At 44.0% G+C, this 22,917-nt stretch overlaps 1 long non-coding RNA gene across 5 annotated transcripts in view; it reads right to left on the reverse strand.

Annotated features, from left to right (window-relative positions):
* The window catches only part of LOC310889544, a 40,966-nt gene that overhangs the window by 9,530 nt on the left and 8,519 nt on the right, over window positions 1-22,917 (reverse strand). The window contains exons 1-2 of one of the 5 annotated variants that reach the window (XR_014576614.1): window positions 15,568-16,696; window positions 1,077-1,246 (exon numbers count right to left, since the gene is read on the reverse strand). This is a non-coding gene — a long non-coding RNA (uncharacterized lncRNA). Of the gene's footprint in view, window positions 1-1,076; window positions 1,247-6,960; window positions 7,631-15,567; window positions 16,697-22,917 lie in introns of those variants that run through there. The other 4 variants (XR_014576615.1, XR_014576616.1, XR_014576617.1 and 1 more) reach the window with 4 other exon arrangements.

Here is a 22,917-nt window from a genome sequence, read left to right on the forward strand (position 1 = left end):
TCAATGGACAAATCTGTCCTCAAAAGGCAATCTTTAGGTAGGTGACACTCCTATACTCTCCATACCAACTTTTTCCAAGCCTATTCCAGTAGATGGAAGAATTGAAAGTGGTCTCCTCTACTCTCGATGAAGGCCATGGCCTTCAAAACATAAAATATTTGCAGGGACTTCACCACCATGTAATCGTCTGCCTTTCAAAGAGAATGTCTGACACAAACCATATCCTTTCAGTCAAGCTCGAACAGCTCCCCCGGTGGTCCTCTTTTTTTTTTTTTTTTTTAAAAAAAAGAACAACATCGCAACATTACAGAGCAGCAAATGGGAGTGTTTTCACGGTGGGTTTCCATGAAGACGAATCCCCACGGGAGAACAGGAGAAGCTTGCATTAAAGGGATCCAGGTTTGGCAGATGCTCTGTATGCATTGGAGAAAAGGGAAAGGCAGGTTGAGGGTGAGCTTTGGCGTGCCCTGGGCCAAGAAATATCAGGATAAGAATGCCAGGGTTGGTGCTTGCCTGTTTTCTGGCTTTCTTAGAGTCTGAAAATGACCAAGTAGTACATCAGTTATTTCCAAACCCAACTGCCTGGCAATAGTTCAGATTCTCAGGAATGCCCCTCTGGAGGGACTCTTGAGGGATTGCTGCTGGGAAACCAAACTCTTTCAATAAAAGTGACAACTCCTTTTACAGGAAAAAAAGGACAATGCATAAGTTATGACCAAAACAGGTCATATTCTACAAAAGCAAAGAGGGGAAAGTTTAACAGCATGTTAGCCATCAGATATCTTCAAGTTGGGTCAGTTGGGCTTGTGGTATGGATTAGAAGCCCCATGGGTGCAAACCCAGAGGAAGACCTGGTCTCTGCTCCTGGTGCAGCAGCACAGCACTGTGACTCACCACCACTAGCACGCACCTGGGTGCAGCTGCTGCAGGGCAGGAGAGGAAGGCTGCTTTAGCTCAGGACATGAAACCTGCACAGTGGAGTGAGCACCTCTCTTCTCTTGGGAGCAATCCTGCTGGTCATGTGAAGTATTAATAGTGTGCTTGTGCTTCTAGCTGTGGTTGTTGCACCACCTTACCTTTCAGGAGCTGTGCTGGGTCTGAACACACCAAACTTTACAGTCAACAGAGGCCCTGTTCACAGAAATTCACTCTTCAAGTCTTCACAACAGCTCAGGAGGCAGTACCAGGGTTATTTTCCTGTAAGAGTTACGGATAAGAGATGCTTCTTCGGAGCATGGTAGCAGAGCTGTGGGTAATGACAAAAACTTCGATTTGTTATTCTGAGACCAACACCCAGCTTTTTATGTAACAAATCAGCTTTTACAGACATTGAGTTACCTGTCTCCATTCACAGACTAAGGCCTGGCAAACTACAAACTGAGCTAATTGGTATATTATTCCCTTAAAAAAGAGATTAAACAAACACTTGTACTGGGAAGCGTGAACGATACATTCTGCCTGGAGGAAAACATATTATCTCTCCAGCAGGCGCACTCAGATCCCCAGGGCTCCTAAAGAAAGTCAGGATGACACTTTCTTGTTTTAGACAGTTGGGGGTTTGAGAGGGCTGAATAACTGAGTGGGGAGCAATGGGGAAAAATCTCTCCTTCCCATTCTCTTCTCTTCTGACTGTCACACAACAGCTGCTGAGCAGGCTTCCTCAAAGTCATTATGGCAAATGCAGATTGCACATCATACACAACAGGCAGTTACTGCAACTCTTGACAGGTCCATCCATTTGCAATTTACAACATACTGGTTTCAGCAAGACCACAGAAGCCACTGCAGATCAATAAGCTGTGTTGTTTTTGTTTTTGTTTTTCCACAGCATGGGACGCTGCTTGGAAGGAGGGCTGAATTAAATAAATGATTTCTTTCCTAGACTGAATACGAGGCACTTGAGTTGCATGGTTAAAACTCCCTAATGCTGCTGGTTTGAGGGTAGCTACGTCTGTTTAGGCTTCCGTGGTGACACACAATGGGAAAAGAGTCGTGTGGCAATAATCCTATATATCACAAGGTCCTTGGCAATTACCTTAAATTGCTATGCGAATTCAGATAAAGACTGCATAATTTAGACTGGAAAGGGCCTTTGGACACCATGTGGTGCAGTTCCTGCTCAAAGTAGGGCTGTTGCAAAGATATACTGATCTGAAAGAATATGTTGGCTGCAGTGGCAGTTCATACACATTGGGTCTCAGCCACAAATAGAAGGTGTGAGCTTCACAAATCGGTGACAAAAAGTTACTTTACCAGCAGGCAAGGTTTCACAGGTATTGAATTTTAAGGTGAATTGAAATCAGATGTTGCAACCCTAAGATACCACATTTGTGGAATCTTCTTGCCTTCTGGCCTGCGAGTCTTACCATTGGGATGTTGTTGGGACAGCTGGATTCCAAGTCCCAGTGAAGACAGAATTAAAAGGTTAATTTTGCAACATAAAAGGGGTTGGGCAATGGTAGAAATAAGCTTTCAGCATAACTGCAAAATAATCTTGTGTTTGAAAGGTGTATTTTCTCCCCAGTGTTGGTACAAGTGTGGGAAAGGCTGGGATACAGAATAACCTTCAAACAAAAGCACTGGAAGATTAGGTTCTACAGAAACTGACTTTCTACATCAAATTTTGGTGCGTGCTCTGCTTTCTGGGCAGTCAAGGGTCTCTGCTAGTGGGCGAGGCGAGTGCCCCAAAAGGCACACACAAGCCTGAAGTGCAGAGCAGCTTCTGGCTTTGTTGGGTTTCCTGTTCACTCCTGTCCTAATCCCACCTCCTACTCAACTATTTGGAATGGATAATCAAATTAATGTAGAGATTTTTATGCTTCTTGGACTGAGGCTTAATTATATAAAATACCATTTTTGGCTGGCTAGTGGAATGAGGTCTCAATTACACTTTGGCCACTGCCACATTTTTTCAATATTGGAGCCGGAGGGGATCTTCCTGGGAAGACTAAATTGCAGGCAGAGTAGCTTTGCTGAAAACAGCACTGTTTTCCTGTACCTCATCCATAAAAACAAATAATCGCTAATAATGTAAATTGAGCAGATTTCTAGTGTAGCTGGCTGAAGCAAGTATTTGTCTTTTGTTGAACACCTTCTGTTGCACTCCACAAACACAAGCTGCTAGAATGACCTCAGCACTTCTTCAGCTTTTATTCAAAGTCACTGAGATGTTTATGGTTCAGTTTCCTCCCCCATCTCAGCAATAAATACCTACACAGCAAAGAACAGTAAATCTGCCATTCAAGCAGCAAAAACAACAACATGCCAATCCAATGAATGACTCCCTCACATTGTTTTTATTATACAAAGAGGGCTTTTTCTGTACTTCGTCCAAGAATGCCATCCTGCAGGGGATACTTTATAATAAACCAGGGAGGTCCAGCGGAGATGGGCAACAGATCAGAGGAAAGATAGTGTCATGTACAGTAAAGCAGAGTGAAAAAGGAAAGAGAACATACTTATTCTCGAGCATTTTCTTAAATCTTGACCCCATGATTCTGCCACATTCACTTTTCTATATGCCCTATGTTTTTGTGGAAGTGGCCTTTCAGACATTCTTCATAGCTGTATTCCTGAGTACCTGGATATTTGAGCAGTGCTTTGTATGGTTCACTCCTGATTTCAAAGAAACCAAAGTATTTGAATACACTTTTTGCTGCTGACCCACTAGTAATGGATGATCAGCCTGAAGATACTTGAAGCAAACTGTTTGCAAGGAAATCAAGAGCTTATATATGGGTATAAGCTCTCCAAAGAGTATTACAAACTGTTAGGAAAAAAGCAATCTGTCAGAATGTAAGCCTGAGCATACAACATTTGCGCACTGAAGAAAAGATTGCTTTCATTGGATAATTTGCTTATTACAATTTGTTCAGCTCTGAAGCACGTGATAAAGCAGAAAGGAAAGCAGTCCTGTAATGCCTTTTTCTATCTGAAGAAAGCAGAGTAATATTGCTCTGATTTATAAAGGCAGCAGAAAATGGGGTTAAAAAATAATCTTGCTCCACTATTGCTGCTTTGCTGTAGAGATCTTGGGTAGATGTGGCCTCTCAGCATTTTTATTTCCCTATAAAGATAGATTTTCAACATTTCTTTACCACATAGAAATAAGGATAAAACAACTGCAGACAATTAAAAAAAAAAAGTCCCAAATTCAAAAGCTACAATCAGATTGGCCCAGAGGTTTACGTCCTTAAGAATTTGATTCTTTTCTATATCTCAGAGCTCAGCCTGTGGCAGAAGCATCTACACAGTTGTTTTTTTGTTGTTGTTGTTTTTTTGTTTGTTTATTTTTTTCCTTCAGAAAAAAAGCCACATTGCACTGTGGTACAAAGGTATATACAGAGATTTTTATGCGCCCCATTGAAAGGTGGAGGAAGAGAAAACAACTGAGATGTTTTTGTGTGTCTGGTAGATTTACCTGCATAGACGGCTACACTTACAAAAAAGGCAGTTGCTTGAGGAGGCATGCTTCTAAGCCTGATCCTAAGGAAAAAGTAAAAGTGGCAGAATTGAGAAAGAAGAGGTAGCTGGAGCCACTCCTCATTGATGGAGGGATGCTGAAAGATAACAAAGGGGGATGCACAAACAGAGAAGGGAATGTGATCTTCAGGGCAAGAGAGAACCGTGCCAACAGTGAAAACAAAAGGAAGAGAATCTGTCACTTTCTGCAGACAAAGTAATATTGAAATGAACGGCCACCTGGGGCAGCCGAAACACGGAGATCCTGAAAGGAGGTCCTGAAACAGGTTGCAGTGTTGAAACCACGAAGGGAGAAAAAGGGAAGAGGACAAGGGGGGAAAACCTTGGAAGCCAGGAAGGCCAAAGTGCCACAACTGAGAGGAGGGTCGGTGTGCTGCCTCAGGTCCCAGCAGTGAGGGGGACATACAGGTACACCCGCACAAGAAGGGCAGAGCACCGCGTATCTGCACAGGGAGAAGGGCACCACAGCCCAGAGCGTGGCTGCACTGCAGCTCACTAAAGACAGCCATTTCCACGAGGAGAGACAGACACACACCAGAGTGGTTAAGCACCAGCTGTGCTTATTATATTTATAATGGCTTTTTTTTTTTCCTTGCCTTGTACAAACAAACCTAATTTTTAACAGGATATTGTCCTTCCACTGCTTTTCCCTGCAGATGATGCTCTGGCAATATCTCCTGCCCTAAAATATATACCACATTATAATGATGCTGCAGAGCACTACATGTCAAAGAGACAGCAGCAAGAACTTCACTTTGATAACTCTGCTGCCACTGCAACAGAAGGAACAAAAGCCCTTAAAAAAAGAGATGGTCTGGCTGCTCCTAATTAAGGTGTTTAGCGCGCTGTATCAAGAAACAGCACAAAACCATGATATAACCCCTTGGGCAAAGCACGAGGCCTGAGGAACAATGGGGTGACTCCTTTTGCTAAGCCTGGCAGTATGTGGCTGATCACAGCCCTGCAGTAACAGTGCTTACAGGCAGACTGTGTGCCTCCGTGACACTCCGTGGGGAAACACAGGAAAATTAGGGGGCATCTCCTCCAGCAGGACCCAGCGCTGGTGGATGGCTGTCTGCCTGCAGCAGGAACAAGTACCCCCTCCATTTTTCTTGCAGAAAGGTCAATTCTAAGAAGAACAAAAATGTCAGCTTTTAAAAAGCCAGGACCCCCACTATTTGAAAACACCCTAATAAGGACAAGATAGCAGCTTGCTCCTGTCTCTTTTGTCTCTACCTGCTGTAAACTCCAGTACCATGCCATGACACAGGGCTTAGCATACTATTTCTGCAGGCCTGATTTAAGAGCTATCTGTGGAAAGATCATCTAAGACATCTCTCTCAGATACTCAGAAATCCTGAAGACATCTTTATGACAGAGAGCTGGTGTCATCCAAATCACCAGGAACACAATTCAGTTACGCATCTGTTGTAGAAGCAGAGCCAAAACCACAACAGAACTGTGCAAGTTTCTGCATTTTCTAAACTGCAGAAGACTGCGGTCTGAAGTAATGCTAAGAGTGTCTGAGCTGCAAGGAACTGTATGCAGCATGCTACTTGTCTATCTCCAGCCTTGCACTACACGGGAGGCAAGGGCAGAGGTTCCTGCAGGTATGGTAGTGGAGCTGTCTGCAAAAAAAAGGCAACTTTGCAAATGTGGGTTGAAGACAGAGTAAAATAAGGTAATTTCAGAGCATTGTTAATTCCTAGAAACACCACCTTGCTTAACTGCCTTTGCCAAACAGCCAACTCACCATGAAATAGGAAGGTCTGGTAGGGCTAGCACAGGGCAAGCATGGACGTACCCTCTGAGAGGGAGGTCAGGGCTGCACCCGGGCTGCTAGCTTTGTAAAGCACATCCACGGAAAAAGTTTCCTCTGCAGCCCTCATTTCCTGGGCACAACAGACCTGCTACCAGTCCAATGACTGTGTTCAGCTTCAGGAAACAAAACAGCTCTCAGTCCCTCTGCTGAAGTTTGCTGGCTTTGCATCATAACTGGTCACATAATCCTAATTGCTGCAGCGCTTTGGATTTTAACCACATCCTTCTTAAACAGGGGGAATGCTTGGTACATAAATCTTCCTGCACTTACTTTTGCATGCCAAATTATTTATAGAGCATTTAGAAATGCTGCACTTAGCCAGCATTTATCCCTGCTGCTGTGGCAGTTTCAGTCTCAGTGACTTGCTCACTCAAGACGTAACACTGAATTTTTATTGTGAGCACTACCCGCAAGTGCCAGTGTGATAGCACAGCAGGACAGCTTAAGATGCAAACTCCCCCACCGAGCTGTATCCACCTTTCTGAAGAGAGCAGGCCCATGCATTAAGTTCTGCTTGATTCCCTGCACCATTCACCAGCCCTGTGAAAAGACCCCAGCCCCCTTTTCTAGGGCTTTGAAACCACAGACACCCAGGTGCCCATCAGCCACACAGCCTGCTGCTTCCAGCCATGTCCTTCCCTCTGTCTTGGCCTCACCTGGTATTTTCAGGCTCCCAAAAGAATGCATCAGGAGGGGGAATCCTTACCAGAACTGCCTGCCCCCAGCACCGACTGGCGTGCCCGTGCTGGCAGTGTGTTGAGCTGGAATTGGCTGCAGCAGGCACGGGATTACAGGGCTCAGCCCAGGTGGGTTTTAGATCAGCAGCAAGATTGCACGCAGTTCTGCCCACTGCAAAAGTACAACCCTCCCCTCAGGTCAGAACAGAAAGCCTTCACCTCACCTCAGCTAAACTTGACAAGTACTTGCAGTCATGTATTCTTACATAAATTGCTGCTGTTGACTTCAATTCTTGAAACAGAATGAATCAGATAGAGCCATACTCGAAAGGAATTAAAAAACAAATTATCTTGATACTTTTTCTGCAAGCAGCAGAAACTTCTGCATTAGCTAACATCACAGCAAGCTGAGAACAGATGTTGGAAATAAAACCTCTTTTTCTTAGACTAACAGAAAGCAGTAGCCCCATGGTTCCCCTAGCATTTGTGTTTTATCTCATACTGTGAAACAATCCAGTTACGAATTTTACTCCTCATCTGTCAATAGTTAAAGTGCTTGTAATAAGGTCTTGAACTACACATTCAAAAGTTGATGACTAAAGGTGCCTCAAAGCTTTGAAGACAAAACAAACAAAATTTTCTTCAGGGAAGAGAAAGTTTTATCAGCTTGCAGGCGCCATGAGTAAATGTAATTCTCATCCCAAGAATACAATAATCATCATGAGAGATTTACTTTCTTTCTTAAACGGACAACTAGACATGGTCAGAACTTGTGAGTTTAAGGAAGAAGGAGTGAGGCAGATGCTACAAAGCCCTGCACTTTGCTTCAAGACATAAAGCAACTTAGTCGTTCTCTCACCCTCATTTTCCTCTTTTTCCCAGATCAAGGTCAGGACTCCAGTTTCAGTTGCCACTGAAATGTGTCTCCTATGTAGAAAAACTCCAGGAAAATGGTTGTGCTTGACAATGACCATTTCATTCCTTGTGAACTGGAGCAGCTGGGAAAGCCCATTCCAAGGTCAGAGTTAAGGAAATGGTCCTTCCCCTGGTCACTTCACCTGCTGCCAAGCCTAACATCCTTCCTGTGATTAAACTGGTGCACACAGCCTTAGCGAGCTTCAACACCTCTCTTTGCGGCTTCCATCTGTGCCTCTGTGTGGGGTCACGATGATAAAACCCGCAGCAGTCCTCAAACTTTGTCACATGTATTCATTTGTCACACCAGTGGATTTCCACCTACCTCACAGGTCCATTGGCAGGGGAGTGACTTTGTGACAGCAGTCTTTGCACCTGCCCTAAAACAGCCATTTCTGAATCTAGGTTGGGAAAATATTCTAAATGTTAATTCCTCCCCTCTGTTAGCCAGTCATGGGGACTTCCCATACAAAGTCCCAGTATCTATTTCTCAAACCACCATTTTGCATGTGATACTATGAGCATCTTAAAAGAACTTCTGATTTGAGCAGCACTCAAGAAAAACTCTGCCTAATAGGAATCTGCCTAATAGGAATCTGCTCTCATGACTGTGGTGCATGAGTTTGTGCAGCATAGCTTTTAGCCTCTGCTCCAGCCTACTGTGGGAGAGCTGGTCCATCACCACACAAGTTACAGCAGCAAAGAGAGATGGCATTCCCTAGGTCCATGTTTTAGCAGTGATGATCATTTGGCTTTCCTTGATTTGGGTCCCTATTGAAATGTTGAGTCATTTTAGTCAAAAAGGTAGATACAGAAAGGACACAGTCCTGCAGTCATGAAAAGGATACACTTGAAGAAAAAATGGAAAATGGAAAAATAAATCTGTTGTGTTTACCTGGAAGAAATAGCTTATCTCCTGGGCAGGTTGCCTGGGCAATTGTCCAATGCACTGTGTAGCATTGTTGGGAGATCTTGAGCTCATATTATCTCCTTCAGTGAAAATCCCATCATGATTGGGATGCCTTCATATCCCTTCATATCCCTTCATATGCCTTACTCCTACTTACTACTAGTAGTTAAATTTCACTTTTCATTCCTTCTTCCTTTCTCTGCTCTGTAAGATTTTGTGGCATGTCCGCAGCTATTTGCCCTCACATTGGTCCCTTAAGTATGTTTCAAAGATCATACTGTCGAGAAACATTGTTATAGCACCAACCCCCCACGTTGACTGGGTCTCTCTGCAGTTTGCTGTGTTGGAGGTGGGTAGCGTGGTGAAGAGGAGCTGTGCCATCACTGCTTTGCATCATAGAGGCAGGAGTAAGATTTAGGTCTTACCAGCCCTGCTGAGCCTGGGACTGAGTCTGGCACTCTTGCGTATGCAGAGAAGTATATAACACTGAACTCTGGCCTTTAGTTTAGAAGCTTTCCACAAAATGCGACCTAGATGATAAAGCTTGTCTTAAAGCCCTAGTGAGCACATGCATTTGTAGCCTATCCTTTCCCAAGGTGAGGAAGCATGCATGAGGGAACATCCCATCCTCTCATTCTGATGATAGACTGAATGGTTAACATGCATAGCAGCATATTAAAGTTTTCAGGAACTGAAAAAATAACAATGCACAGTAAAAATTTACAAAGAAAACTCAAATGAAAACAATTTAATTTTCCTTCATCCTTAATATGCAGTTGGGTTTTGGGTTCCACTTCTTTTATAGCCACAAAGTTTTTATAGAACTATGGGCTGAAATTTCAAGTAACACTAGCTAAGAGAAATATTAACTATTTTGTTTGTCATATTTGAATTAATGAATGAGCCATTTTCGTTCTCCAAGAAGTGTTCAATATGGAAATGTGCCTTCTGGGAATGCAAATAGCTGAAACAATATATTAGGCAATCATATGCAAATGAAGATTTGCACAGGTGTAATTAAGAACAGAAGAGACAAACCTGTGTGCAAAACTGATTTACAGTCAAATTCACCTGCCTTGAAAGCCCAGATTAGGTTGCATGCTGATTAATAAACTGGTGTTTCAGTGCTGTTGGATTATCAGCAGAATGGTGAAAAAGAGCTTCCAACTGTGGAGGAACCTCTTAAGGCGGAATTGGTTTAAATTGGTTTAAATAGTGCCAATGTAGGGTCAGTGTGGGGAGGGGGAAATAGCAGCACATTGCAAGAACTGGAGACATATTTCCCAAACATACATGCAGAACAACAAGCCGTTCAAATTGCTGAAGGTAGAAAATAGTATCTGGCTTTCCAATACTGCACAAATAGATAAAGGATATTCTTTATTTTGGACAACCTGCACTTGCAATATGGAATTAAAGCCAAAAGACAATTTGGGATGTAAATAAGATGTTAGGAAGTTGCATGTAGGATGTGGGAGTCATTGTAGACTTCTAAATGTACGCAACTCTAAATGAAAACTATAGCTCAAACTAGATTACCTACTACTCAGAAAGCTTACAAAATACCATCACAGAAACAGACTAGTTCAGTTCGTTATTCCACCATTATACCAATCAGCCAAACCTGATTTCAAAAAATGTCAGAAAACAGAGAAATATATGAAAGAATTTAAATGTGATTTGAGAAATCTTCTGTCTTCCTTATAATTAGTTAATACTTAAAGCATTTAACAACCAGCAGATGTCTCTGCAGCCACCTGATCAGTGATATACACAAGGAAAAACAAGGAGGGACAATTTGGTAAGTGGGCATTTCTTTAAAAGAAATCTTCCAGAAATGTCGAAGTGACATAGAAAATTCTGAAAGAGTCTTCAGAGGTTGACAGCATTATGATAGCACTCCCTAGGAACGAAATAGCCTCTTACTTGGATTTACAATTAGCAAAATGAACGCCTAAGAATGCTAGCAGACTGGTGAACCTGAAATAGGAATTATTTAGTTTTGTCGTTTTTGCTCATATTTTTCAGGCTATTCTCATTATCACATGTTCCATAAGGGCAAGCTTGCCTTTGCCATCCTGGGAGCTGACTGTGACTGTAGAATAGACTTTCCCACAGATGGGAAAGACCGTCACAAATATCCCCCATTCTGCTCCAACGCAAGGCATGCAGTTTCAGTCTTTCCTTTACTTATGTACACACTGCAACATGTACAAAAATAGTATATACTACAGCAACACAAGACACTGCTGTAAGAAGAATTCCCTCCGTGGGGATGAGCTGAGCTAGAAAATGAGCCAGATGATTGTCATGAGTCACACTATTTAATGCACTGTGGTAAGGCACTTAAATGTTATGACTGTCAGAGCAGAAGAAGAAGCTACTATCTGATAATAAAGCACATATTTTCTACCACAGTTAACTATTTTGTACAACCAGTGAGTTGATGACCTGCAGCCCAGTGTCTCCCAGTAGTGTCATTTTTAATAAAGCCTGCAGAGCCCCTTGCAGCTATATTTGGGTGGTGTTTGTGCTTTTTGTACAGAGGCTGTCCCTATTGCCACAAGGTTATGCCTGGACAGCTGTGCCTGGCTTACGATTTGGGAAAACCGAGAACACCTCAGAGAGCACAGCTGGAAGGCAGAAACACACTGAAGCCATTCTTACTCTTCCTGGGTGAGTACTGGGTGGCCCAAAAGCAAGCCTAACTTTGCTGATTTCATGCAGTCTATTAGTAGCATCTCTTCCTTCTTCTTACAGGCAGCATGAAAAGGAGATCAGAGATGTAGAGAGGTTGTTGGGTGTGAGTACAGGAGCTGCTACATCTCTCCCATGCTGGGTCAGGGCTCCGGGCAGTAGGGAGCACAGCCTGGGGTTCACGCTGAGAAAGGAACCCCTCATTCCCTTGATGTCAAGGAATAGAGACATGCTGAATTCCCTGATCCAATGAGCCATATTCAGGGTATTGTCCTTGTTTTAGGATCCAGCCCTGTGGCAGCTACACCAACATGCATACACATACTGCTTTCTGGGAGGAAAATATTAGCATGCAAATCTCTACTCTTGATTCTGTTTGCAGAATATAATATGTGCATATGGCTGTGGTTTATCTGACCTTCTAATTATTAAAATTGAAGAAAAAGTACTCTTTCATTCAGGTAATGCAAGGGAAATTTGCATTTCCTTTCCATTTCCAGGCTGAAACAACATAAAAAAAATGTGAACTTTCTTTTCTTTCCCCTGCCAAGTAAGGTGGTGGGTCATTCAGTTTGCAGAGAGAAAAAGCTGCATGGTGGTAGGTATCTGTATTGTATGATGGGTGTTTGTATACAATGCTTCTATTTTCCTCTTTATTTAATTTCCATGAATTGCATTTTATTTTTGTTCTTTTTTTTTCATTAAGTAGTAAAATTTGCATACATGTTCTACAACAATTTTATGAAAAGTCTGCACTTGATACCTGTGATACATGATACATGATGCTGCCACAGGAAAAGTAGCTAGTGTTGTTAAAGACCTTCATCTTAATTATGAAAATTTTTAATTTAAATGTAGGGCTGAGCATACAAAATACAGTACTGGGCCATCTGTTAGTTTTCCATCTGGGCTCATTTGCAAAATACATTCTGTTTCCCCCCTAAACACTATTTATAATCTTCCTTGGAAAACAAATATGACTAATCTATGGCACACTAAAGATAGCTATTTGCCTGCAGCTTTTAATAGAAGTGGCTATATGGTTCAAAGTAGTAACAAAACACATTTATTTTGTTTTGCATGCAGGTGTAAAAGCTCACATGGCTTCCACACACAAAGCAAATCTTCATATTGTGCTGCTTTTAGCTAGCAAAAAGTGAAAATCCTCAAGATGTCTGATTTCAAGCAAAATTTATAAATGATGGTGAATGGTTAGCATTTTCAAGACTATGACCAGGATTTTTGCAGTGATTCTGAAGTTCCTTGTTTCTCTGGCTTACTCAGTCTGAAATGTCAGGCCCCGAGGCCTGATTTCTGAAGATGAGCACTAAGGTCATTACAAAGTGTCTTGGATTTCCCAATGATAGTATAATCACTAGTCATTTGGTCCAGACAGGCATCCCCCAGGCAGCAGTAGCAGGGGGCCCGCCAGAAGCTATTGGGCGGATGAGTGCATGGGGTTGATCCCACACTAGCCACCAAGAGCTTCTGCCACTGGGTCTATGGGTCACTACCTGCATCAACCAGGGGACAGGCAATGGGCTGCTGTGACTTACATCCCTTTTTCAGCACTGCAGAGAGGTGAAGGTCTCATTCCCTGTTGGGTACTCCCTTAATTACTCTGTTACACCTTCAAGTCAGGTATCATGAAGTACCTCTTCCTAGGTCCTCTTTGCTGGCACTAATGCATTATCTTTGGCCAAACTCTGAGTGCTTCCAGAGTATAAAGAAAGAGCTGTCTAATTTCAAGGGTTTCATTATTTGAAAGGCAACTATTTAGCCTTAGGAATATTTTACTTTCTCTGCTCCTCATTTTCCAGTGGACTGAAAAATACCTTCATATGCCCTTGCTTAATTTTAAATCTTCATTAAAAAGCAAAAGCTGATTTCTCCTGAATAACTTGCATAGAGAGTTCTGAATAAGCTCTTTGCCGCATTGTGCTGGAGATTTTGGGGGAGGGAACAAAAAAAGGAAAGGCTCCAGGGAGACCTTATAGCAGCCTTCCAGTACCTAAAGGGGGCCTACAGGAGAGCTGGGGAGGGACTCTGTCAGGGAGCGCAGTGACAGAACACGGAGTAACGGCTTTAAACTAAAAGAGAGTAGGTTTAGATTAGAGATTAAGAATGAATTCTTTACTATGAGGATGGTAAGGCACTGGAACAGGTTGCCCAGAGCAGCTGTGGATGCCCCATCCCTGGAAGTGTTCAAGGCCAAGTTGGATGGGACTTTGGGCAACCTGGTCTGGTGGGAGATGTCCCTGCCCATGGCAGGGGGGTTGGAACTGGGTGGTCTTTAAGGTTCCTTCCAATGCAAACCATTCTGTGATTCTATGAACAAAAGTAGAACAGCTGTGTTCCACAAAATCCATTAAAAAGTCTGGAATAAGTTGCCAGACTCCCTCACATTGCTCTCTCAGGCTGTCATATCACATATCATTGCTCTTGCCTGTCTATCTTTCTGCCATCCCTTGTCTGATATGTTCTAAGTTCTCTGCATTGAAGACTGTCTTATTTTCCTCTCTCATTTTCAGTAGTATCTGGCATTATAGCATTGCATTGCTGCAAGCTGAAGCTTCCAGGTGCCACTACAGCACAGCTGACCCATCCCCCTGCCATGAATCTGAAAAAAATGTAGCCCTTGACTATTTATTATGAAATAGACTATACTTGGAAAGATGAAACAACCCATGTGCAGAATACTCACTGTAGTACCTGCAAGACCTGAAAACTCTATACAGCAAATCAATTTTTATTTTATGCTAATAGCAACAAAATTAAACCCCCAAATACAAACAGTCTGCTTAATTTCTCCCTGTCAAAGATGAACAAGCTGCCTTATCTGAGAGTGTTGTATGCATTTACAATGAAACAGAAAATCAGAACAGATGCAGGAGATACAAAAGAGATAGCATACTGAGTTTAAATGCCTATAATGCAAACATTAGTAGCTATTCACTAACAATTTAATTAACTTTTTTCCCCCTCATGCCACCTCAATTTCAGATCTTTCAATACCATATGGCAACTGTAGAGTGCATTTTGAAAATGTTCCCCCTAGGTGTTTTCATCCTTAGGGCTGAAGGAGCAAAGGCTCCCCTGTTAAGATTGAGGGGTACGACACTGAAATGGACTGCAGTCAAACTTTGCACTACATGCTCTAGTGGGAGGCTTTGGTTCTTGCTGGCCAGGTATATTGCTGGTGATTGCCCTGCCCTTATCTCACACACCGTTTTCTGCTTGTGGCAGCTTGTAGTGGTTTTACTCTGATGGTCATTTGAGATCCACCATAGCCATTCTCTCACTCCCACTCTTCCTTTGAAGAGGGGGGAGGAAACACAGTGGGAAGGCCTCAAGCATTGAGATAAGGATAGGGAGATCACTCACCAATTATCATTACGGGCAAAACAGACTCAGCATATGGAGATTAATATAATTTATTGCCTATCACTAGTGTACTAGAACAGTGAGAATCTCATAGCAAACTACAAACACCTTCAAACACACACACACCTCTTCTACATTCTCCCCCCGAGCGGCACAGGGGAACAGGGAATGGGGGCTGCGGTCAGTCCCTGACGCTTTGTCTCCGCCACTCCCTCACCGTCCCTCTCTGCCCCTGCTCCCCGTGGGGTCCCTCCCACGGGATGCCGTCCTTCCCGAACAGCCTGCGGGGGCTGCCCACAGGCAGCAGCTCTTCAAGAACTGCTCCCACACGGCTCCGTACCACGGGGTCCATCCCCCAGGAGCAAACTGCTCCAGCACGGGTCCCCCACGGGCGGCAGCTCCCCCCGTACCCCCTGCTCCTGCGTGGGCTCCTCTCCACGGGCTGCAGCTCCGGCCCGGGGCCTGCTCCTGCGGGGGCTCTCCATGGGCCGCAGCCTCCTCCAGGCCACATCCACCTGCTCCACCGGGGGCTCCTCCACGGGCTGCAGCGTGGAGATCTGCTCCGTGTGGGACCCGTGGGCTGCAGGGGGACAGCCTGCTCCACCAGGGGCCTCTCCACAGGCCGCAGGGGAACTGCTGCTGCCTGCCTGGGGCACCTCCTGCCCTCCTGCTGCACTCACCTGGGGGGCTGCAGGGCTGCTTCTCACTCCTCTCTCCCAGCTGCTGTAGCACACCATTTTTCCCTTCCTTAAATCTGCTCTCCCAGAGGCCCAACCAGTGTCACTCACTGGCTCAGCTCTGGCCAGTGGTGGGTCCTTCTTGGAACCAGATGGAGCTGGCTCTGATCTGACATGGGGCAGCTGCTGGGCTCTGCTCACAGAGGCCACCCCTGCAGCTCCCCACTGCCAAACCCTTGCTGTGTAAACCCAATATTCAGCTGTAGTTAGACACATTGCTTCATACCATGACCATCCTGGTCTCTTTCCACAGGTTGGAGGGGAGTGTGCACATTTGTTTTTCTTCATGAAGGCAAGGCTGAGGAGATCTTCACAGCCCATACAAAGAATGAAAGCCACAACAAGATGGGACCAAGAAGAGAAGGCTTTGTTCAGGCACTGCTAAGCTTTGAACTGGGACAGAGTTGCTTGAGGGCTTTTGTGTAACAGTGATGGGGGTAATTTAACCAGTGCTTTAATTCTTTGTGTACAGCACTGAGTGGCAGAGGGAGGAGTGATAGAGGAACTGCTCTGTATCCTCATCCACAAACAGCCTAGGAGAGAAAGAATATGTTTCACTGGTATGGTGCCAGAGAACACCTGGTCTAATAGGTAAGGTGCAGCAGCCTTTGTGTTCTGGGGTTGCATTACCCCAGGGTTACATGGTGCGAGCTGCTGTGACATCGCATTGCTTTACCTTGTCAGAACCAGCTTTGCAGGCTGCCCTAAGAAGAGTCCCATGTTGCTCAGCAGGACTCAGCCAGCACAGAGGGCTGCACGTATAGTTCACATTCCTCTTTCTAGAGCTTCTGCTCTGAGTTTCCAGGGGAAAGTTATAAAAATATGAATAGGCCTCTCCAGCACCTCACTATTAGTAGAGCTCACTCTTTACTGTTCAAAGTTCCCTCTTTCTGAGCCAGCCCCAGCACTTGTCTCTCCCTGTTAAGTCCAAGGAGCTATCAGAAATCCACTCACTTTTTCCCATTGCATTCTGAAGCTGATAAGTAGGCAGGGGAAAGGCACCTATCTAACCTAACAGCAGCCTTAGGGATGGTATGGCTGATACTTGCAACACACCCTCTCCCCTTCCCCCCTCCCCCCACCCCCCAAAAAAACCAAACAAACAAACAAACAAAAAAAAAACAGCACAAAAGAAAATAAGATGTACTAGCTATGGCAGAAAACTGTTTTCTGTGTGTTGCACAGAAGGATTTTTTTTTCCCCACCAGAAAGTCTTGGGCCAAATTTAATAATCTAAATCTGAGTATTTCCAGCCTCTGAGATGGTAAGAGGTCAAAGGCATGGATGGCATAACCTATTTATCAGTAAGCTGAGAATGGTCCAAGCAGTTATTCTGTTTGCATATGTTTAAAGGAAGAGATTTTGAACTGTAAATTAAAGTCATAAGGCGTACCTCTGCCTCACAGGTCTGAAATAGAATTTGCATAGCATGAAGGTGCTGGTCAGTCTACAACATATTAGAGTTTCAGGTATTAACAGGTATTAACAAGGTATTTTCAGGTATTAACAAGGCAGAGCTACATTAACAAGCAGAGCTACATTAACAAGCAGAGCTACAGGCTGGGAGATGAGTGGCTGGAAAGCTGCCTGGCCGAGAAGGACCTGGGAGTATTGGTTGATAGTCGGCTGAATATGAGCCAGCAGTGTGCTCAGGTGGCCAAGAAGGCCAACAGCATCCTGGCCTGTATAAGAAGCAGTGTGGTCAGCAGGTCTAGGGAAGTGATTGTGCCCCTGTACTCGGCTCTGGTGAGGCCGCACCTCGAGTACTGTGTTCAGTTTTGGGCCCCTCGCTACAGGAAGGACATGGACGTGCTCGAGCGAGTCCAGAGAAGGGCGACCAAGCTGGTGAGGGGTCTGGAGAACAAGTCTTACGAGGAGCGGCTGAGGGAGCTGGGCTTGTTCAGCCTGGAGAAGAGGAGGCTCAGGGGCGACCTCATCGCTCTCTACAGTTACCTTAAAGGAGGCTGTAAAGAGGTGGGGGTTGGTCTGTTCTCCCACGTGCCTGGTGACAGGACAAGGGGGAATGGGCTAAAGTTGCGACAGGGGAGTTTTAGGTTGGATGTTAGGAAGTACTTCTTTACTGAAAGGGTTGTTCAGGATTGGAATGGGCTGCCCAGGGAAGTGGTTGAGTCACCATCCCTGGAGGTCTTTAAAAGATGTTTAGATGTAGAGCTTAGCGATATGGTTTAGTGGAGTACTTAGTGTTAGGTCGGAGGTTGGACTCGATGATCTTGAGGTCTCTTCCAACCTAGAAATCTGTGATACTGTGAAGGCCTGTAGGACCTCAGGGTAAAGCTTCTGCAATGGCCGTGGTTGAGTAGAAATTACAGTTTTCAGAAACACTGAACACCCTCATTATCATCAGTTCCCATGAAATTTGTGAATCATAGAATCATAAAATCATTAAGGTTGGAAAAGACCTCCAAAATCATCTGGTCCAACCGTCTCCCTACCACCAGTATTACCCACTAAACCATGTCCCTAAGTGCCAGGTCGAACCTTTCCTTAAACACCCCCAGGGATGGTGACTCCACCACCTCCCTGGGCAACCTGTTCCAATGCCTGACTGCTCTTTCTGAGAAGAAACGTATCCTAATTTCCAACCTAAACCTCTCCTGGTGCAACTTGAGGCCATTCCCTCTAGTCCTAACACTAGTTATCTGTGAGAAGAGGCCAACCCCCAGCTCCCCACAGTTTCCTTTCAGGTAGCTGTAGAGAGCAATAAGGTCTCCTCTGAGCCTCCACTTCTCCAGTCTAAACAACCCCTGTTCCCTCAGCCAATACTCCAAACTTTTGAAAATCATGTTATTCGTACTCGGACAACTGTAGTATCATACACCTGCAAATGAAGCTTTTGGCAAATGGTCTCTTGAGAGGTCTGCCTCCAAGGTTGTTGTTCTTTTAGCCACTGTGTGGGCTACTGTCATACAAACAATTACTCCTTCTAATGGGATTTTGCAGAATCTATTCTGGAGATTTCTTCATGCTTTAAATCAAATTCCTTAAGTGATTTAAAAAGCTTTATAAAACTGCACTTAAAAAAAAAAAAAGAATGAAAAAGGTTACAGATTCATGGAATTCTCTTTCTTTTTATCTAGCAATGTTAAAGGAAGACCTTCAATTGCAACGTATTAGCAATCACCCGTCCAATAACAGAAAGACCTGATTTATTTTTTGATTGTAGCAGGTTTAATTTAATTTCATTTATCAATATGTCTTTTTCACATAATTTACTACTCAACACTTTTTTATTTACAGTCATCTGGGTTGCTTATAAATAAACATTTGTTAATGCCAAGTTAATCAGCAACCCATTATTAACTTTACACAGCCTGAAATGCCAGTCCTTCACTTTCTGGGATGTGTGCATATTCAGCAATCCCTGTCTAGTGAATTAAAAACTTTTTTTTTTTTTTTCCACTTTCTAAATGGGGACAGTCATTTCTGGTAGAACATTATGCAGGTGGGGATCATGCATTTTAATGCTTCTTCATTTGAAATTAATCTTGAAATCATTTGAATAGTAGTTTAAATAATGACTCTCTGAACCTACTACAGGTGATCTGGTGGCATCCAAGCTTAGCTGGTATAGACCACATGCACTTCATGTGATTTTCCTTGGAAATTAAAGACAGAAGATATTTAACAGAGACTTTTTTAAAAGCAGAGCTTAGGTATGAGTCCCTGCAATTAATCATAGAGATGATGACTTGCAGTGGTCAGTCCTGTTCAAACCAGTAAGAACCTGTAAGAACAGTCTTGCGTACATGGGTCATAACTCATGACATAACTCATGACATAACACATGAAAACCAAGGCCCAGTCTTGAAGGAGCTTGTTTGCCTTCCCCTCTAGGATTTTTTCATGTTCATTTTAGCCATTTCATAGTATTTCAACATGTGAAACTAACAGCAGGTTTGACTGCACATGTAAAGCTGGGAGATGTTTCAGTTGCAGGTCTGACCTTTAGGGAGATGCATTGCTGAGGAGCAAACCAGAATGATTTTATGCTTGATAGTGCAAAGGAGAATTGTGAGATCTGCCCATATCCATTGTCCTCACACCTGTTAGTTAAAAAGTACCCCACTGTAATGACTACCACTGAATATCACCTTTTCATCATCATGAAGCAGTACCAAAGAAAACACCGTTTAGTAACACTTGTGCTCAGCGTGCAATTTTCCCTCTTAGAAACAATAAAAATTATCAGGAATTATTTTTCTTGGATAATGGAAGGTAAAATCATGTAGTGACATCCTCTTCACTCTGAAGCCTCTAGGTGTGGTTTATGATGTTTTAAAGATCAGTGGCATGTGTTCAACAGGATGTGGGATTAGATACAACAACACATCTTGAGGTCAAAGAAGAAAGGTGTTCTCCCCTCACATGTTTCCATCTATGCCTCACCAAAACAGTTGTGCAGGTAGACATTAGCTAGTAGAAGAACCACACATAGAGATGGGGTAAGGATTAAGAGGGCAGGAGCTTGCTGGGTGTGTTCATCAGTGCCATAAAATTCAGAACATCCTCTGGGGAGGTTGAGTGCTGTTGAAATCTGCCTCCTTGCAGCACTGTGAATCATTTCATCTTATACCACAGCCAACACTTCAAAGTTTCTGCTGGGCTCCTTTTCTAAACAGTCCTCAGGGAGAGAGGGGCCTGGATGCAAGAAGCCATGGGCCATTTGGAGAAAACAATTAAAACAATCTGCAAACAATCTCAGTGCTTTCAAGAGATGTCTCTGCTTTTCCCCAGAGTCTAATCATGATAGGTGCCAAGTCATGTTCCCTGCTGTGCTCTGCTATGTCCATCAGCTTACTGCCTTGTCTTTTTGTTTTGTTAGACTGGTGTTTGCTTCCCACATGTGTTTTGGGGTGGGGAGTGGGCAGAGCAGGCTGTCATGAGGCTGTATTTCTGAGTGGTTACCTAAGGACAAAAAGAGGTTTATTCTCTCTGACTTCTTTGTCAGCACTTCCCATGGAAAGATGAGCCCCATGACTCCTCATGGGAAGAACTAAAGAGGCTTCTTGTCCTTCAGATTGTGCCTGCACAGGCACATCTCAGAAGTGTGTACCCCTGAGCAAGAATCTTCTGAAGACCTTGGTTAGCATTTTCTCTTAGCTTATAACTGCCACCTGTTTTGTTGGTAGGTTTCATTTAAAAAGTTCTGTTACACTCCTGTCATGAGTAGGCAAAATACTGCAGCCATTTAAAAGGCTCATGTGCAAGACAGAATAACAAACCCAAGGCAATTACCACAACCAATCCAAATGAACAATCAAATGACGGTCCTGGAGCTCAGCACTACAATGAGCAGATACTAAGTTACCTCACCATGAGAGAGACAAAGTTTACCATGTTCAAATATTGTCATATCACCTCTCAGAGGCAGACAAGGTGATACAGGTTTGTCTTGCATCCTCAAGCTTTTGAGCATACAAAGGGAAAAATAACTGTAGTTTCTACTACAAGGAAAAAGTCATGTTAACATGACTCAGAGGGCCCAAGCATTTATGCAGTACTGCAGATTTATACCCACAGAACTCCACTTAGAGCTATGGATTTACAGCATAATGCCAATGGAGTTAACACAGTGGTCAGTCAGTCCCCATGTATTTCACATCAACTAAAAACAAACATGCAGAAGACAACTTATGCTTCCAAGTTATCAGTACAGTTTTAAGATGTGCTGTGGCCTTAGCAGTTCATTTCTCAGTGGAGGGGTAACCAGCGCCACGCAGAGTATGATGGTTTTTTAAAGCCTGACTCACTTGTGTGATCTTGAAAGGAAAGGGTGCATTCAGTGCTGTCCATTACTGAAAGGGACAAATATGGCCTGCCCTCCCTCTTGGTAAATCTAATGCAGATACAAGTTATTCCATGAACAGGAATCCTCAGAATCATTGCATAAACTTACATACTTCTCCAGGAATGGCCACGCACAACTCCTGCCTTGCTCCCCAAAATCTGTGCATTGCCAGGAACCGCCTGATTAGAGATACTAGGACAAGAAAATCAGGCTTGGCACTCTGTCATTTATTCAGTCGTCTTGTTGCTCAGCACAAACAGCTCTGAGCTCTAGAGCCTGCAGTGGGTTTTGTTTTCACTGGTGGCTAGAGTAAATCAGGGCATCCTACTGAAGCTATCTGGACCTATGCCAGTGAAGGGAAATCAGAGACAGACTACATTTATCCTAGTGAACTCAGCTAATTTGAGGAAGGGACGGGGTAGGTTTCATGCAGCTGTGTGCAGGAATAGGGAGTATGTCTTAGATAAATATGTTTTAATTGCAACGGAAAGACTACCCTCCTCATTATCTGCCTATCTGACTATGCTTAAGTTTTTTATCTTATCTTATCTTACCCCTCCTTCCCACTGTCACTGGGCAGAACTGTGTGCCCAAAACCCCAGGTAACTTCAGTAGGACTTGTAGAGGTGAGGAGAGCCCAGTGAGTGACAGCATTTTTTTAGAACTTAAAAAGCCTCTTGGAAAAAGAAAGCTGCAATGGTGGGAAGTTACTTTGCTAGCGTGGAATCCCACTAAGGCAGGGCTGACATTCACTCATCTCCTGTTGGCCATTCCTGAACCAACTCATCATCCAAAGCCCTGACTGTCCTGTGGCTGAGACAGAACCAGAACAAAGTGCAGAGATTGTTCTGGGAGAAAATACTCTCTCGAACAGCTATTAATTCTGCTTTCAGCTTTGCAGACTTTTTCACCAAGACTCTTCCCTGCTCCTCGGCTGTCATCCGAGGCCAGAGGGGCATTTGCACTGAGAGGAGCCCAAGCTGCGTGACTGATGTTGTCTGTAAACCAGCAGCAGAGAAGAGCTGCTCCAGAGCTATTGCTGAGCCACAAGGTCTGCTTAAAAGGTCAGGGCCAGGTCATTACTCACTTGGTAAGGCAAGCTGCAGACCCCTGAGAGAAGCCAAGGGGAAGGGATTTACCTCAGAGATTTATGGCTTAACCATTGTATTGTGCTGTGTTTTGTTGCATATGGAAACTCCCCTCCCTCTGGTGCAAACAGTAGAAGTGGGAACTAAACCCAGGATGGTTCCTGCCTTTTTGAGGTACAAGGTAAGGCAGTGTGCGACTATACAAGCATAACAGCAGAGGATAGGATCTTGCTGATCCCTATTGCCCACTGCAGAAGATGCAGGGTGAAGACCCCCTCCAGCCTTCTCCTGATGCAACACTCACCACACCCCTCTTGACAAGACAGTCTGGAGGAAACCCTGAACAGCAGCAGCACATCTCCCCACCCCAACACCTCTCTGTAAGTTTTACCTCTC

Source organism: Anser anser, assembly GCF_964211835.1.
Source record: "Anser anser genome assembly, chromosome: Z".
Lineage (NCBI taxonomy): Eukaryota > Metazoa > Chordata > Aves > Anseriformes > Anatidae > Anser > Anser anser.